The 16,646-nt window shown below is 39.9% G+C and overlaps 1 protein-coding gene across 5 annotated transcripts in view; it reads right to left on the bottom strand.

Annotated features, from left to right (window-relative positions):
* The window catches only part of tle2b (TLE family member 2, transcriptional corepressor b), a 113,375-nt gene that overhangs the window by 67,216 nt on the left and 29,513 nt on the right, over nucleotides 1-16,646 (bottom strand). The gene's annotated exons all lie outside the window — the stretch shown is intronic.

Below are 16,646 nucleotides of genomic sequence, written 5' to 3'. Positions count from 1 at the left end.
AAATGCAATAATAATAAACATAATAATAATAATAATAATAATAATAATAATAATAATAATAATAATAAACTCTTCGTAATGAGAATTTTGATACTTGACAACATATACCACCTTTTTCCAACACATGAATACAAAATTAATGGATTACCTTTCCATGTTTATGAGTAAAAGCAAAACTTTGCAAGTCATTCTCCAAATAGATAGGGGTTATATACTGCATTATGTTCTAACGTCCCTCATTGTCCTGCAACTAGAGAGCTGGAGCTCAAATGCTGATAACAATATTAAATTGTAATAGTTTATTGGTCCCTGCAGGATCATTTCCTCTTTGCTCGCTTACTTGCCGTGAGGTCAGAAAGAGAACGGTGTCACCTTCAGGACAGCTCATAACAGTTTAGAGGGTCGCTCATTTGCCAGACCTTAAACCTGAGTCATTTGGATAAAGATAAAAACAGTGATTCTGAGATGGAGAGCGGCATTACAATCTCGAGACTTTAAACACCAACAGGTGCAAGAAGCCATGGGGAATCTGGCAGAAAGCCACAAGTCAGTCAGTCAGTTAAAACATCCATCAGTTACGGCAAAAGAAAAATTGTTTTAACAGTACAACCAATTCATTTCCACGATTAATTGGTCCAGTCAGGGTTTCCTTTGAAGAGGCAGAAAAGGAGAAGACTAAGTGACTGAATAATAGTTGTGACAGTTGTCCTGTGGGTGTAGGCTAGACAGCAGTGAAGTGACTATTGTACTATTTGTGCAGTCTGTACAGCACTCTAGTGACAATGCTCTTTGGGAGTCTAGTCTGGACTGTAGTGTTGTAACAATGGAGCTTTGCAGTCTGTGAATGTGAAAGTGTAGAATGGTAATCGTTACTAGTAATGCTCAATGCACACGGTTACAAGTCATGACTGATAAATGACAATTAATCTTACAATGTATGTGCTAATTACAGTGACACATCTTTCAGACACAGTTCCTGGTGAATTACTTGGATAACCTTTCAGGCATCGCTAGTGATTCTCACTATTTACACATGCACTATATTCAGAAACATTTCCGTCTTGCATCTTTTTACACATGCCACTGCAATGCCAGGATAGATGGAGCAAGGGATAGTCAAGCAGATGGTGGCAATGCAACATTTATGGATGCCCATCACCATAAAAACTAAATAGAAGAAGAAGATAGGACAAGACCAGATGTTTTCGCAACAGAAGACATCTTTTATTATCATTTTTGGAAACACGTAGGGTGAGAGGCTGTTTTTGTCCTGTGCCAATGTTCTCGCAATGTATTTATTAAGTGTATTTATTTTATCTTGTATATCTTGTATATTATCAAAATAGCAACAGAAGCGGCAACTGTTAGATAAAGGTAAAATGTGCAACAACATCCCATTATAAACTGTGGTGATACAGAGATCCCATGGCTTACAAATCATATTCCAGACTTAAGAGAACATGCTTGTTTGGTACTGACAATGACAAATATCACATCAACATTTTCAGTTCTTTTTTCAGTGAAAATGACATGCAAAAATGACCATTTCCACTGAAATAGCAAAATCTGTCAAATAATTGCGATATGACATTTTTTTCCTTTTGCATATTGTGCAGCCCTACTCTAACTGAAAGCATCTTTTGTCAAACATGACCCTTTTAGTGTTTGTCCCTGCCATGTTACTGATTTTATTCAGCCATAGCTATGCTATGAAATATGACTCGGTCTTAAGGGTGCATTTTTGCTGCCATTCACACATGACACCAAGCATGTTGGAGTATAGTCCGTTGACTTGACTGAAAACAATATAATTGTTTACACTGTGATATTGTGTTGTGTGTGTCATTCAGAATTGTGTACAGTTGTAACAGGTGTCTTCGTTATGGTAGACTGTAGTAACAGCTGCACTGTGACTGTGGTCTAGACTGCAGCATAGTAATAACAGCATAGAGTACGCAGTTGAAATTGCAGTGGTACAGTATGTGTTTTGTCTGTTGTAGTCAGTTTTTTTAATAGGTTCATCCTCTCTTAACTGCCCCCCCCAAACCTCCAATTACTCCCCGTGCCCGCCGTTCTGCTTTATATAATCCCTCTGTTGTGTCAATGCGTTCTCATTCAGCACTCTGTGTAAGATCAGTTGTCTATGTGAATTTTGCGTGTGTGCGTGTGTGTGTGTGTGTGCGTGTGTAGCAGATTGCAAGGCACATGTGGTGCATGTGTTTGTGTGTGTGTGCGCACATGCCCGCATGCGTGCTTAAGTGTGTGTGTGTGTGTGTGTGTGTGTGTGTGTGTGTGTGTGTGTTAAGTCTGGCAGCGGGGCACTAAGCCAACTGGCTGACGTCGCTTACCAAGAACACCCAGCACTGCCCACCCAGAGAGTGGAGAAAGAGAGGTGTGTGTGTGTCTCCTGTGTGTTTTTATATTAGACTTTTTTTTTTAACTGAAACATTAAGAATTTGATGTAAAAAATAATTATTACTTCTTACAATACATGATGATACGTCTGCATTCGATGTGAACAGTAAATACAACATACCAGACAACTGATTCTACAAAATATTTTACCAACCTATCCTGAGTAAAGTTATAAAGAAGTTTACTTGGGTCATTGTTGTCTTTCTCCACTTTTTTGTTTGTTTGTTTTCAGCACACATCTACAAAGTACTGTGCTCATACTGTAGATTATAGTAAACTCATATGCCATCTGACAGTTGAGTGCATTCAATGAAAGTGTCTTATATCATGACGGAGACATTGTTGTAATTGTGCAATAAATTGGAAACACCATTGTCTATAAAAGAATTAACTGAACTTGCAATTCATAACTTTTCACACATTAAATTACCTTAAAGATAAGGGAGAACCATATGTGTTGTCTCCTTGATGATCATCACAGGCGGCCAGGTAATGCGCACACAAGGTCATAATTGGAGTGTCTATTCTCACTCAAGTGAGAATATTCACACGGCAGCTATTCAGCTATTAACACCCATCCCTATGACTCACTATTAGTGATCCCACTGTGTGCTATGATTGGGTAGGATTTGTCACATTGACGTGTGAAGGCGGCTGGGGCTAGAGCAAAGAGGTCATATTTAGCGCAGGTACGGGCCATTCTCAGATTTTTGCTGAGATTATAGTGGTGAACTTACAAGAAAAAGCTCACAAATGTACTATCAGGAAGTCAGGGGATATAGTTTACAGGACAAAACAGTCAATGAAGGGAGTAAAACGTGTGTTAGATGGATCAAGCACAGGACATTCGCATAAGAGACTGGGATTCGAGTACCGGACTACAGTGGACTACATCAGCAACCTCTGCTGACACTGTCACGGCGCTAAATCTAACCTGTATTGCATTAGAAATAAGCAATATAACAAAATAAGACATAATATTACGTATTAATAATACACAGCTGATATTTACGCAGTTTCAGCTCCGATGTAACACAATACAACATGATAACAATTGGACGCTCATTTGCTGTTTTGACATAGTGTCATTATTTTCCACTCAGGAGCGGCTGCTGAGTTAGGTGTGTACCAGTCCAGCTCTTAATATCAAACCTGTTTGAAAAAATATACACCAGCCCAACCCTAATCACTGTATTAATAATATTATATATAAAGAGTACATAGTGAAGAAGTAATTTTGCATCGCCATTTTAATCATGCAATATTGACATTACTATATGTTCATTTTTGTTAATGTGGGTTGAGTTTGTGTTGTCATTTGAATTAAGGTATCTGCAGGCTTCAGAATTTTATTTACTTAAAACCACAAAACATTTTTGTGTAAAGCTGTTCACTACAAAACCTAAAGGCTTTTGTGTACTTTTTAAAACTTTGACTGACTTATGTGTGGAACTCTATTTGCAAGAAAAGCTTATATGTAATTGAGGGGAACAAATTGTTTTCAATTTCTGGAGTAAACTTAGACAGAACATAAAAAAACCCCATAACATCTCACTTACAGACTTTTTCATCGCTGCACATTTTTGCCAGCTTTTTGGCTCATTATGTCAGTTCAGCAGGCGGGTTACTTCAGATAAATGAGGTTGCAGTGTAATTCTTGTTTATCTCATCGCACTGTGGCGTTCCACTCTTCTGAACATGCCCCATATCGAACGTCTATCTGCCGCTAATAACATACACACAGCGCTGTCATCATTGGGGCAAAGCAGACAAAAAGCATTCCTGCATTTCTCTCAATGAGCTGCTCTCTCTCCCTTTCTGCTTCCTTCTTCTCTCACTCTCGTGTTTCCCTCCTCTTCCCACTCTTCCATTCTTCAGGGAGTGTTTGCTCTTTCGTTACCCCCTCCCTCCCTCCATCCCCCTGGTGTTGAGAGAGTGTCAGACGACGGTGCCAGACTCTCTCGCTCTCTCTTTCTCTATCTCCTCTATGCATTCTGCGAGGAACCCTGGCAGACTTTAAAAATGAGCTTTAGGAAGTGGGTCTAATCCAAGGTGATTTATCTAAATGGGACATTTGTGTGTGTGCAAATATATACCCGTGCATGTGTGGCTTTTGTGTTCATACAGTGTGTGTGTGTAGGTGTGTGTGTGTGTGTGTGTGTGCTGCTTATGTGTGTTCGCAAGCAGCTTGTCTTTACTCCTGCATGTATTATTTGTGTATGTAAGCGTGTGGGTGTGGATGTGTGTAAAAGCCTTCACAAAAGCATTGTTCATCGGTGTCTCTCGGGTGAGCTTGTCTCTTTCATCTGCCCGCCCACACACACACACACACACACACACACACACACACACACACACACACACACTTACACACACACACACACACACTACTGATGTTAAAACATTTATTAGCACGCTGCGCTAACCCACATCAGAGGTTAGGTTAGAAGGCTCTGACTTCTCCATTGTGTCCTGTCAGCGGGTGATGACTAAATCAGTCACGGCAGACATTCAGCTTCGCTGCAGCTTCTCTTGCAGCCAGTTTCATCAGAAGGAGGGCCAGAACAACAACCAGAGAGAGAGCTGACCTTGAATTTGAGGGGGGTTTATATCTATAAGCACATGTGTACAGTGTGTACCGCGAGGGAGACCCAGTCCATCTTTATGAACGCTCCTGTCCTGTTTGCTGCTCCCGCTCCAGACAGTTCAGACAGGTTTAAGACTCTTAAAACAGACTCAATCCTTCCCTACATCTGGCCCCACTTAAATCCCCTGGCCAACTCCCACGGATGGCAGAGCAACGTTAGCTTAGTGAGGAGCAATCCCTGTTCGGATTCTGCCCTCTTCCTTCCCGCTAACTTACATCAGTCTCATTTTTACTTCTCCCGTTTTTGGCTTTTCTCTTCTTTCTACTCAAGCCATCTTCCATCTCCTTTGCTCTATCACACTCACACGCAAAAGTGCATCCTTTTTGTCTTTGCTGTTTCTTCTCCCTTTTTTTCTCCCTCTCTGCCAGCGTCCTTGTTCTGTTTAGTTTTTTTCTGCTGTTGCTGCCAATGCCCTTGTGCCCCCTCTCTCCCTCATATTTCTCTTTCATCTCTGTCTGTTATGCTCACTCTTTTTTTTTACTCTATCTCACTGTCCCCATCTCTCTCTTCACTTCCCTTATTACTTCTGTTCTCTCCCTTCATTTTTTCTCCTCTTACCCCTCCCTTTCCCCCCTTTTCTCAAGCAGTCTGTGACTGTAATGTTGCTGAAGAGAACACAGTGTGTCAGCCTGAATCAGACAGATGAGCTGGGAGCGGAGTAAGAGGCTGAGAGCACCGCATTAATCCACACACACACACACACACACACACACACACACACACACACACACACACACACACACACACACACACACACACACACACACACACACACACACACTTCATCTCTGCCTGAGGGGCTGTACTGAAGGGACGACACACACACAGACACACACACACACACACACACACACACACACACACACACACACACACACACACATACACACACCCCACGAACACACATGCTCACTATGTTCCAACAAATGACCGCATGGCAGGCATGAGACAAAACACTAAGGCCATGATACAACCCTGATACAGGCTTCAAGATATAATATTCAGACAAAATTTAAATCAAAACATTGTGAGAATTTTAATAATATATATATAATGTACTATCAAAATAGAAGACACATAATATCAATATAAATTAATAACCTATATAATTGAGAATTTGTGCTGCTTTGTTGAACAGTGGGTAGTTAACTTTTCGTATAGCGACAAATTCTGTTTGAAAGTGAGAATGTTTTAACAAGATAATTAAGAGAACTAGGGTTGATTTTGAGTTATTAAGTCATATTAATGTTTAACCACCAAGTTTCATTTATATGCTGTTCATAAACTGCAACACCTTCGGCCGCAGGCTTAAAGTAAGATCTACCAAAGACAGAGAACTCATTAAAGACATTTATCATGAAGCAACAACAAGACGTATAACACTTTAGTCACTAGTTTAAGCTTTGATTCGTTTTAAATCAAAGTTAGCGTGTTGGGGGTGGGCGATATGGCCAAAATCTTTATGGTATATGTGGTTTCATATCATGGTAATGGTATTTATCATGATACAGTAATTGTTCTGTAAATTCCACTAAAAAATGGTTTAAAATAACCATACTGTGCTTCAGCACATTTGATTTTTTTTCTTTGTTTATTTGAAACTTCCATACAAACAAACAAAATTGCCTCACATGAGAAAACAATTAAGTTAAAGTTAAGTGTGCACAATTAAGGGGCATCTGTTGACATAAATGGTAAAAAAATATATATATTTTTCATTCATTTATAACCCCCTGGAAATAAAAATCATTGTGTTTTTATCACTGCAGAATGAGTTGTTTATATCTAAACATGGATGTTGTTTCTACAGTAGCCCAGAATGAACAAATATAACACTGGCTGTAGATAGGGCCATCTATATTTCCGCTATTTAACATTGGCCTCAGTAGTTCTTCTACACCCTTAGCACATGGTAGCAGTGTCAGTTCTGCAACCTAACTGCTATTCCTACACAATAAAAATAATCTACCTCTAAAAAATACAAGACTCAAAACGGTAAAGCTAAAATTCACAACACAACAACATAACTTCACTCTCTTCCTCCGTGTCTGTCCATATCATGTTACTCTGCAACTTCGCGAGGCTGCTGGAGTGGTGAAATCATACAAGAATACAAGAAGCCCTGATTTGCTCCTACAGTAAAAATGGTATTGCCAATCTCTGCAGTGGACACGTTTCTTCTACCATCGTACAGTATTCACCATCATATGGTCTAACCCTATGGTGCACAACCTGCAATAAGAGTAAGTCAGTCAGGGCAACATCTAGCTTGTCTGGTAGAGTGTGCACCCCATATGGCTGAGGTTTCTCGATTTGATTCTAGCCTGTGGCCCTTTGCTGTTTGTCATCACCCTTTTCTCTTCCAACTTTCCTGTCTGTTAAGCCAGTCTATCAAAGGGAAAATGATCCAAAAAAATCTTACAAGAAGAGTAAGTCAGTCAATATATATATATATATATATATATATATATATATATATATATATATATATATATATATATATATATATATATATATATATATATATATACTAATTAATTTGACAGCAAACCAAGTTGCCTAATTCTAAACTCCTTTGTAAAATTGAGGATCAGTTCATCAGGTGCCTCTGCTGCCTCACTTAAATGACAGCCTTAACAGGTCATTCAGCTTTAAGACCTGAATTGAGAATTGATGTCCACGCCTCAAATTTGTTCAGGGATTTGAAATGAAACCAAACTGCATTTCATTCAGGTTATCATGCTACTGACGTGACTTCTGACTGTTGTTGTGATCCTGCTACTGGAGGGCAGTTTAATTTTTAAAAAGCAGGAGACAGTTTAAAATTCATACATGGTTTTCAGTCTATGGTTGCAGATCCAAAATGCTTCCAGAGATTACTTCGCAGATGATTTGGTGTAATGATTGTTCACTGTAAATTCTGAATTCATTCGGATTTATTGCAGATTGAATATTATTTTTTCCTCTTCCTCTTTGAATTTCAGTTAAAAAGTGACAGCCCTATTGTCTCCCCTCTGCCTGCTCAACAACACACAAAAAATCATGTGTTTCCTCTTGTCATTATTTTGTATCATGAAATTTGATGCAACAATATTTTGGCTCTTGCTGACAGCATGGCCGTTCATTAACACCAGACCCCTGCGGCGCCTCTGTGCCTCGCACGCACGCACACACACACGCACGCACGCACGCACACACACACACACACACACACACACACACACACACACACACACACACACACACACACACACACACACACACACACACACACACACACACAGCAATGGAGAGGCCACCTAATGTGTTTCCCAACTGTAAGCTGTCACCCTCCAGCAGACATGTCTTTTTTATACAGTCCACTCCCCCATAAGAGTTTTGTCTTGTGTCTGACAGTAGGAATGACAGAAAGGCTGCAAAACAGTCAAGAAAAAAAGTTTCTGCAGACATTTAATCCTAGAAAGAAAAAATGAAGACAGCCAGGGCAGCAACTGAACTACAAAAAATAGTATGAATACTATAAGACCTTAAATCTTAATCAAGATTTTCCCATTTTACACCAGCAAATCTTAAACAGTACACTTCATCTACACAGAGGGGGAATGAAGGAGAGAAAAAGGAGATTGACATAAAGGTGTTTTTGGATCAAAATGTTGACTTTTGGGGTTTTATGGTGCAAGACAGCCGTTTTATCTCCTCTTCTTTCACGTTCCACTGAGCCTCATGCTTGTGTATCTGCTCTTTACAAGATTCAACCTCAGGCCAGCAGGGGTTGAACGCAGCTCTCCAGGCAAGAGGCTGGCTTGCGTTTTGTGTAAGCATATGACCAACACGTCTACGCCCCCTGATTATCCAGGGCTACAATGCAACCTTATTTAAAAATACACAGTGGAATTCCAGGAGAGCGGTGAAATCTGAGAGCCATGAATTATAAATACAACAGGAGGAGAAAAGCAAGACGCCCACAGACACTCTCAATGTGTGTGACTTCATGTTTGTGTGTGTTTGTGTGTGTGTTTTGCAGCTACCACTAAAGTTACACATTGCCAGTGTCTCTCCACACATACAAAGAAATGAGGCGGTCTAGCAGAGCAGCCAACATAAAACATATATTCCATCCAAGAAGATACAGAGAGTGGGTCTGCCAAACACACAAATACACCATCTCCAAACCTGGCTCTGCTGTTTCACTGCAGCAACACTCAGGAGCAATTTGAGAGGGTTATGGCATCATCCTTCCAAGCATGAAATGTGTTAAACTCACCCATTGCCAGCTATAGAATTAAAGTAGTGAATGTGAGGAAAAACTTCCCGACTTTGAAAAGTTCGGTGCCATGAGGAGATATCTAGCAGGAGAGTAAAACTAACACCTCCTGTTAAAACATGATGGCTGGTAAAAGAGAACAGCTCTTTGCTACAGATATTGGCTCTTCTACAGCCTTTTGCTCTTTGCTTTGTTTGTATCACATCCTCTGAATAGGTCAGTGCAGTGGGGATGTTTTCAGTCTATTACTATTAGTCTATTTCAATACTATTACCTCCATCTATTAGTGCATTTAGAATTTTAAAAACAGGAAAATCGTTAAAACTAAGCAATGTACTCCTTTCCCATTGCCAGTAGACCAGAGCCTGTACACAGTTACAGCAGACAATAATGCTACTCTGTTTTCTGCTCTGTTTTTTGTCTAGGGTATGTCACATTCAACCTCACAGACATGCTGATGAACAGGCCAGGAAACAGCAGAAAGCAGCATGGAGGCCAGTGAAAATATTATGGTGGTTGCCTCTCTTTTATATATCTTACTTATTCAGTTTCTCTCTCAAACCTGGTGCTGGCTAAATTTCAACAAGGTTAATCCGCTGCTTGGAAGGAAACAGAGAGCACTTTGTAGGGGCTTGTCATCATATTGCACCGGAAAAGGGCAAAAAGCGTGTCCACTCATGTATTGTTACTGTCGAACGAAGCTGATCAGAGCTGGAGCCAATAAATACCCATGACTTCCACAGAGTAATTTGTCCTGGGTGTGACTGCCAAATGTAGCCTTTCCCATTAAATAAAAAAGCCAGATGTTAATGGGACTTTTTGCATTGGGAAAGGGGCTATAGTGATAAGATTAAACTTAAAAAATTCTAATAAGCTACATAAAATATTAGTAAATGCCAAGATGATGGCTTAAGGTTCTTACCACAACAGTAAGACGTGTCACATGGCATTTCTAGGGCTAGGCAATATATCAACATTATATCAATATTGTGACAATAGTCTAGATATCATCTTAGATTTTTGGTATCCTAATATTATGTCAAGTGTTTTTTTTTATTGGTGTAAAGGGCTGCATTACAGTAAAGTGATGTCACTTTCTAAACTGTGAGGCTTTATCATTTGCCTTTACCCACTTTATAATATCATTGCAATAACAATATTAAGATATTTGATCTAACGTAGTGTGATATTTTCCTTCATATCACCCAGCCCTAACCTGCACTGTCACTATCTTGAAAATTTCATATAAAACAATATGATATATTTAGACTGTTTTGGTCGCTCAGTTCAAGTTGAATCATTTTCAGGTGGAATGTGCAAACATAGAAAGTTTCCATCAAATTTTCAGATATTTGCCTTTGAGGGAAATCCATACGTAATAAGAATTGTGAAAGTAAGCAAGTTTTGACCAGATTGGCTGATGATCAGACAATGACAACATTGGCACAGTACCAACACACATTTAAACTTACTCTGAAGAAAAAATCAGATAAAGTTATCACTAAATGCAGTAAGTCCTCCAAAAAAAAACCAAGCGTTTTCTGATGTGCTGCCCCTGTTGGCAGGACATCATTATTTATCAGTGTCCTCTAAAATGGTTACCTTGGCTAAAAAAAACAAAAAACTTTTGTTTTATGCTGTGACATCACGATAACTGATGTTTGGTTGAGTTTAGAAACACAAATGGCTTGGTTACGGTTGGAGAAACACTGTGCTTTGGGTTAAAATAACTATTTGGATAAAGTTGGAAAATAATCATGCTCATTATTTAAAGATGTTAAAAACCAATGTTGACTTTTGGTAGAAAACGGGAAGCGAAAATAACACCTCCTACTACAGAGATAGGAGGTCTGGGTGGTACTTTGTGGCTACTTCCTCATTTGCTCTCTACGATTGTGATGGTCATCTTCAACATAAATATGCTGTTTTAGGCAGCTGCTGAAATGATTAGTGCTGCTGTTTCAATAGTCTCATCAAATAATCGCTGAAGACCACATTGCAAAAACACCCTAATGATGCAAAAATAAACTCAAATTGCCACCTTAGTGAGAAATGCATGTTTTCTTAACTGTAATGTCTTCTTTGGTGTATGTGTTCATAAAAAATTCCACATGCATCAAACCTGTGTGACTCTGTATAACCATCTCCCTACTTTCCAACCCCTAACCCTTGTATTTAAAGAGCTTAAAACTGATGAATAGTAAAGGCAGGAGCAGTGCAGCGTGGTGAGCAGAGCCCCAGCCTGTGGAAACAGGCCTCAGTGTGGATGACAGGCCTAACGAGCTAAATATAGCCTTCTGGGTTATCTCCTCTGTGGGCGCAGCGAGTCCGTTGTTGCTTCACATTATTTACGTGTCTGTGCGTGCACCCTCTCTCTCTTTCTCTCTCTATCTCTCTTTCTTTCATTTCACGCCCCCCCACACAAACACATCACTATCTCTTTCTCTTGCACTCTGTGTTGCATACTCTCCTTTTTCTCTCTCCCTCTCTCTCTCCATTTCATCCCTTCACAGCATCTTTTTTTACCCTCCATCTCTCCGCTCTGCAATTCTGTCCCCTGGTATCTCTCTTTCTCATTTCATCTCTCTCATTCCTTTCAGCATTTTTTTCACTCTCTCTCTCTCTTCTCCTCTGTATCTCTCTCCTGACTCCATCACTCTCTCCCTCTCCTCTTTTATTCTCTTTATCTCTGCCTCTCTTTGTATCCTTCCCTCCCTCCCTCAGCAGCTCCCTGTTTTTTTCTGTCTAACACTCTCTGAGCCTTTTTTTCTCTCAAGCTATCTTTCCCTTTGAGCCTCTCTTTCACTCCCCTCCCTCTCATTTTCGCCCCCTCTTTCCCTCCCTCTCATTTCTGCCTAAGAAGTAGCATAGCACTGTGTTAGCCACAACACTACAGTGAGCCCCAGTTCAAATAATATAGCCTGAAGTACTAACCGTCTGCCATGCTAACCTATGTGTCATCTGCACCTGCAGCTCCTTGACCTCTCGCCATAGGAGCTGTTAAAGCTTAGGGCCCTATCTTACACCCAGTACAAAGCAGGATATAGCGCAATACTGTCACTGCTAGTTTCTGACCAGTGCAGGTGTAATTTTCACAGCCAGCACCCATCATGGATGTACGAAGAAACCTGGTTACAGCATTAAAGACGGGTCTCATTTATTCTTATGAAAGTTGCTCAGTGGTTTATGGAGCCAAAAAAACTCAGCTTTGCAGTATGATATTACCCAGATGACTGCCGCAGCTTCCGCATAATTGGGCCCATAGAGCAGGCGCACTTGAGACTTCCGGCTACTTTCGGTTTAGTGCTCCACTAACTTGAACAGGGATGAAATTATTCAATCATGCGGCTCTTTTAGACTTTCCAAATGTTATCTAACCGAATGGTTTTAAAGCCAGATAGTGAAACGACTCATTTTGGGTGAGTTGTGACAATTTTTAAAAAAAAATGGATCCAATGATTTACAGATGTCTCTTTCCAAATGAAAGTCTATAGGAAAAAGTCTTTTTGGGATCAATCGCATCACATAACAGACTTCTGAATTGTCACTACGAAAAGTGCACTTCCTGGGGGCCTAGTGCCCCTAGTGCAAATGTATTTGCGCCCATCTGTGCACAAATGGATGTGTAGGTCTTAAAATGGGCTGTGTTAGCTACACTGATGGCACATTGCGCTATTGACTTTAGGCCAGGTTTTATGTTGCAATCACCTTCTGCTGCCTCAAAATAACAGTGTTTTCTTGCTGAATCAAGGCTGCATTATTCAGATAGCAAAATGCACCTATGTAAGCAGGTACACAACACATGTACATGCAAATGGATGCAGTAATATGTTGCAGGTGGGTGAAATAATACATCATTAATGAGGAAAATATTAATCGCATTCTGAAAAATGTGAACATAACAGAGAGCAGAAAACAGCTGTAGAGCCCGACTTTACATTAAGAGAGACGCTGCGCGCATTCACTCACAAGGGGCAGAGGCAGCATAACTTCATAATTTCAAAAGCTAAAAGTTTAATTCTGTTTCCTCCATCAAGTTTATACAATTTTAGTTTTGATGCTTATATGTCCCACAATATTTGCAGCAGTAACATTACTGTGCTTAATGCATTACTCTTAGCAGAGAACCACTTAATCCTCCCATTTGCCAAATCCACCATGTAAACAGTAAACAGCAAAGCACCTGGTACAGGCACACCTGGATTTTACAGGGAATGAGAGATGAACCTCTGATTGGCATGTTACACCCAAAACACACCTATAATTAATTAAAGGACAATATACAACCCCTTTGCACCTTACTCTGCAGATCATGCACCATTTAACTAGCAAATGTGGTTTTGGACACGCCCTAATTGCATTTACACCATGTATTTTAGAATATGCACTATAACTCACTTTAAAAGGGCCCTAAGTGTTGAACTTACATATAACATACAGCAGTAGATACTCTTGTGCTATTTCTGCTTACCAATGGCACAATGGGCACAAAGGCCATGACATTTAATATGCACAAGGTTTAATCAAATGTCATCCATTGCCCCTGTCTAAGAAAAGACAGAGAACCGTGTCTACGCTGGCACGCCACCACTCCTATTATATAAGATCGGGTGGTGAGGATTTGCACTGAAGAAGGTGGATGTTTGTCTGGGCTGCTTGTTCCACACAGTCCCTCTGTGAACCACAGCTAAAATGGGGAGTGCCTGAGATTAGGGAAGTAGGTGTTTTTGAGAAGTCTGTGGTTTTGAGAGGTTTTTCTTTGTGTGTGTTCTGCACCGTATCGCATTGATGTCTGCATGTTTCTTGTTGTATTTTCTTACCACTTTGAGAAAGCAAAGTGATGATTTTTTTATGAAGTTTTGACAAGTCCCTCCTTTTATAAAGGACTAGTTGAGGGTTCATGTTTTAATAGTTCAGGATCCTTAACAAAACCACAACAAGTTTTTGGTTTTACAGTTACATGGATTTTCGTATTATGCAGCACAGGATTTATTCAAAATTATATTGTGTTTAAGCAACTGCCAGAAAATGCAATAACTTAAGTAATAAAGTAAACAACCTTATACTGGAGATGTGAATAACTACTACAGTGTTTGACAGTATAATCATTATGCTATCAGTATTAAACATTTTAAAAGCACATTTTGTAAAGTAGTAATATGCCATTATCACACTGTTGTTTACATAGTTATTCTCAGTGAACATTTATGTCATATTGACATGTTCTCAATTCTCAACACCCAAACAACTTTACACTCAAACCTGTGTGTGCTTGGCTCCTGAGCAATACACACTCCATGACATAGTTGCATCCACTAGAAATGCTACAGTATAGAGTGGTGCAGGAATGAGTCCTAAAACCTTAGTTCACATATAAGCAGTCCTGCTCCCCTCGTCTCAAAGTCAATGTTTTTTACATACATTTTTGGTTATATGCCTAAAATAAGGTCCGTGGTTACTCATTTTGTTTTGTGTCAGTAAATACCCCACACGTAAATTTTGAAACCTTATAGTGTCTTGAAAAAGACTGATAATAATTGAGACTACAGAATGTCATCAGGGCGAGCATGGCTTTACAGCCTCATTGCGTCGGCAACGCTGAAGTCATGCAGCTGTGGTGTAGTTTGTTTATAGCCTAACATTAGCTTTTTACTTTGGGTGAAAAACAACAGAAGTGGTGTTCATTCCTGAAGATTATCTTTCTGAACAAAATGTTTAAGCAAATGTTTGTTTGTGCAGTAATCCAAAATCCAGTGGAGAAACCCAATTGGCTTTTTGTTGCAGGAACCAGGGTGATGCTTACTTATCTGGTAGCCCACGAAAAAAAAACGTCACCCCTGCAGAACTCTAGACACGTCATTTGATAATAGCTGGCTGTTTGGTACTAGGCTATTTCCATGAACAAAAGCATTCACTCTGAAAGATTTACTGCTGATGCTTGAAATGTTAAAGTTAGCTACAATGTAACATCTGCAATATCTGTGATCTCTCTTTCTTAATCTATTCTTAAAAGTACTGTAGCGAGCAACGGAGAGCAAGCTGTATCCAGCATTACATTCGACTGTGTAGCACTTAACAGGGGTTCCCTCTGGGGGTAGTAACACAGTCCTTATAGATATGTCCCATAGATCTTGCACTCGACACAGCACTTTCTTGGGTCCTCAGAAACATGACCACCTAGTATGAAGCCGATGATGAACAGTTGTTAAGAAAATCGAAGGACAAACAAACAGACAGAGACTCCCTCCATTTTAGTTAGATAAGGATTAGTTGGAGCCTGAGGAATTAAGACCATCAATGGAAGGTCCTCATAAGAACAGAAGAGCACAGGTGTGTGTGTGACTGTAGATGAATGAATGTGTGTACGCTGTATCTCCTGTGTTTGTATGTGTGTTTTATCTGTTTATCTTCTGCCTGTCTGTCTGTGTGCTTCTATATCCATTTGTCTGTCTGCCAGTTTCCCTGTCTGCCTGCCTGCTTTCCTTTCTCACACTCAGTCTATTTGTCAGTCTATCTGTCTGTCTGCTTCTCTTTCTCTCTCTCTCTTTCCGTCTACCCATCTGTGTGTCTATCTAGCTTACGGCCCTGATCCTGCCTGCTCTCCCAGGTTTATGAAATGCGAGCAGCTTAGCAGATGGTGCATATCGTATTCTGGTCGGCTCTGTGTGGGTTTTGTACCACAGACGAAGGCTTACGATACATGTGAGCCTTTAGTCGCGCAGACACACCGACGCAGAGGGAGCTTGGGCTGTTAGCGCACGAGAGGAAACAGACAGAGGAAGAAGAGACACAGACTGAGTCTGAAGGAGGAAAAAAATGGGAAGAGATGTGGATGAGAAGTGGGTTTTAAAGAGAGGTATGAGTGAGGAAGCTAAATAGTGTGCAAGAAACACAGGGAAAAAACTACCAGTTTAGTAATGGATTGTACAACTTGTGGAGATTTTAAACTGTGTTTCAAGATTTTTTTTACCACCGCAAATAACATGCTTTTTAATGCAAATACTGACCGGTTTTAGAAGATATTAATGATTAAAACTGTTTTATCAAGCCACTGGATATTTTGGATATGTGGATGTGTCATTCTACTACGCTTTACTTTTGATAATCTGTTTGTGGGTTTTGAAATATGTCAATATGTCAACTGACAGAAAAGTGACTGAAACAAATCTTGAGAGGAACACCAGAGAAGTGGAGAGACAAACACAGCTTTTGCTCCTGAATGACATAAACACTAAACAACGTCAATCCAGCTAATCAAAACCATAGATACAACTCCTCTGATTGTAATTTCTAAATAAGAACCCATCAGGCTCTTTTCT

Source organism: Plectropomus leopardus, chromosome 5 (assembly GCF_026936395.1).
Source record: "Plectropomus leopardus strain MGB_pleo_1.0 chromosome 5, ASM2693639v1, whole genome shotgun sequence".
NCBI lineage: Eukaryota > Metazoa > Chordata > Actinopteri > Perciformes > Serranidae > Plectropomus > Plectropomus leopardus.
The sequence above is the reverse complement of the archived record's forward strand: the minus strand, read 5'-3'. Positions and strand labels throughout refer to the sequence as shown.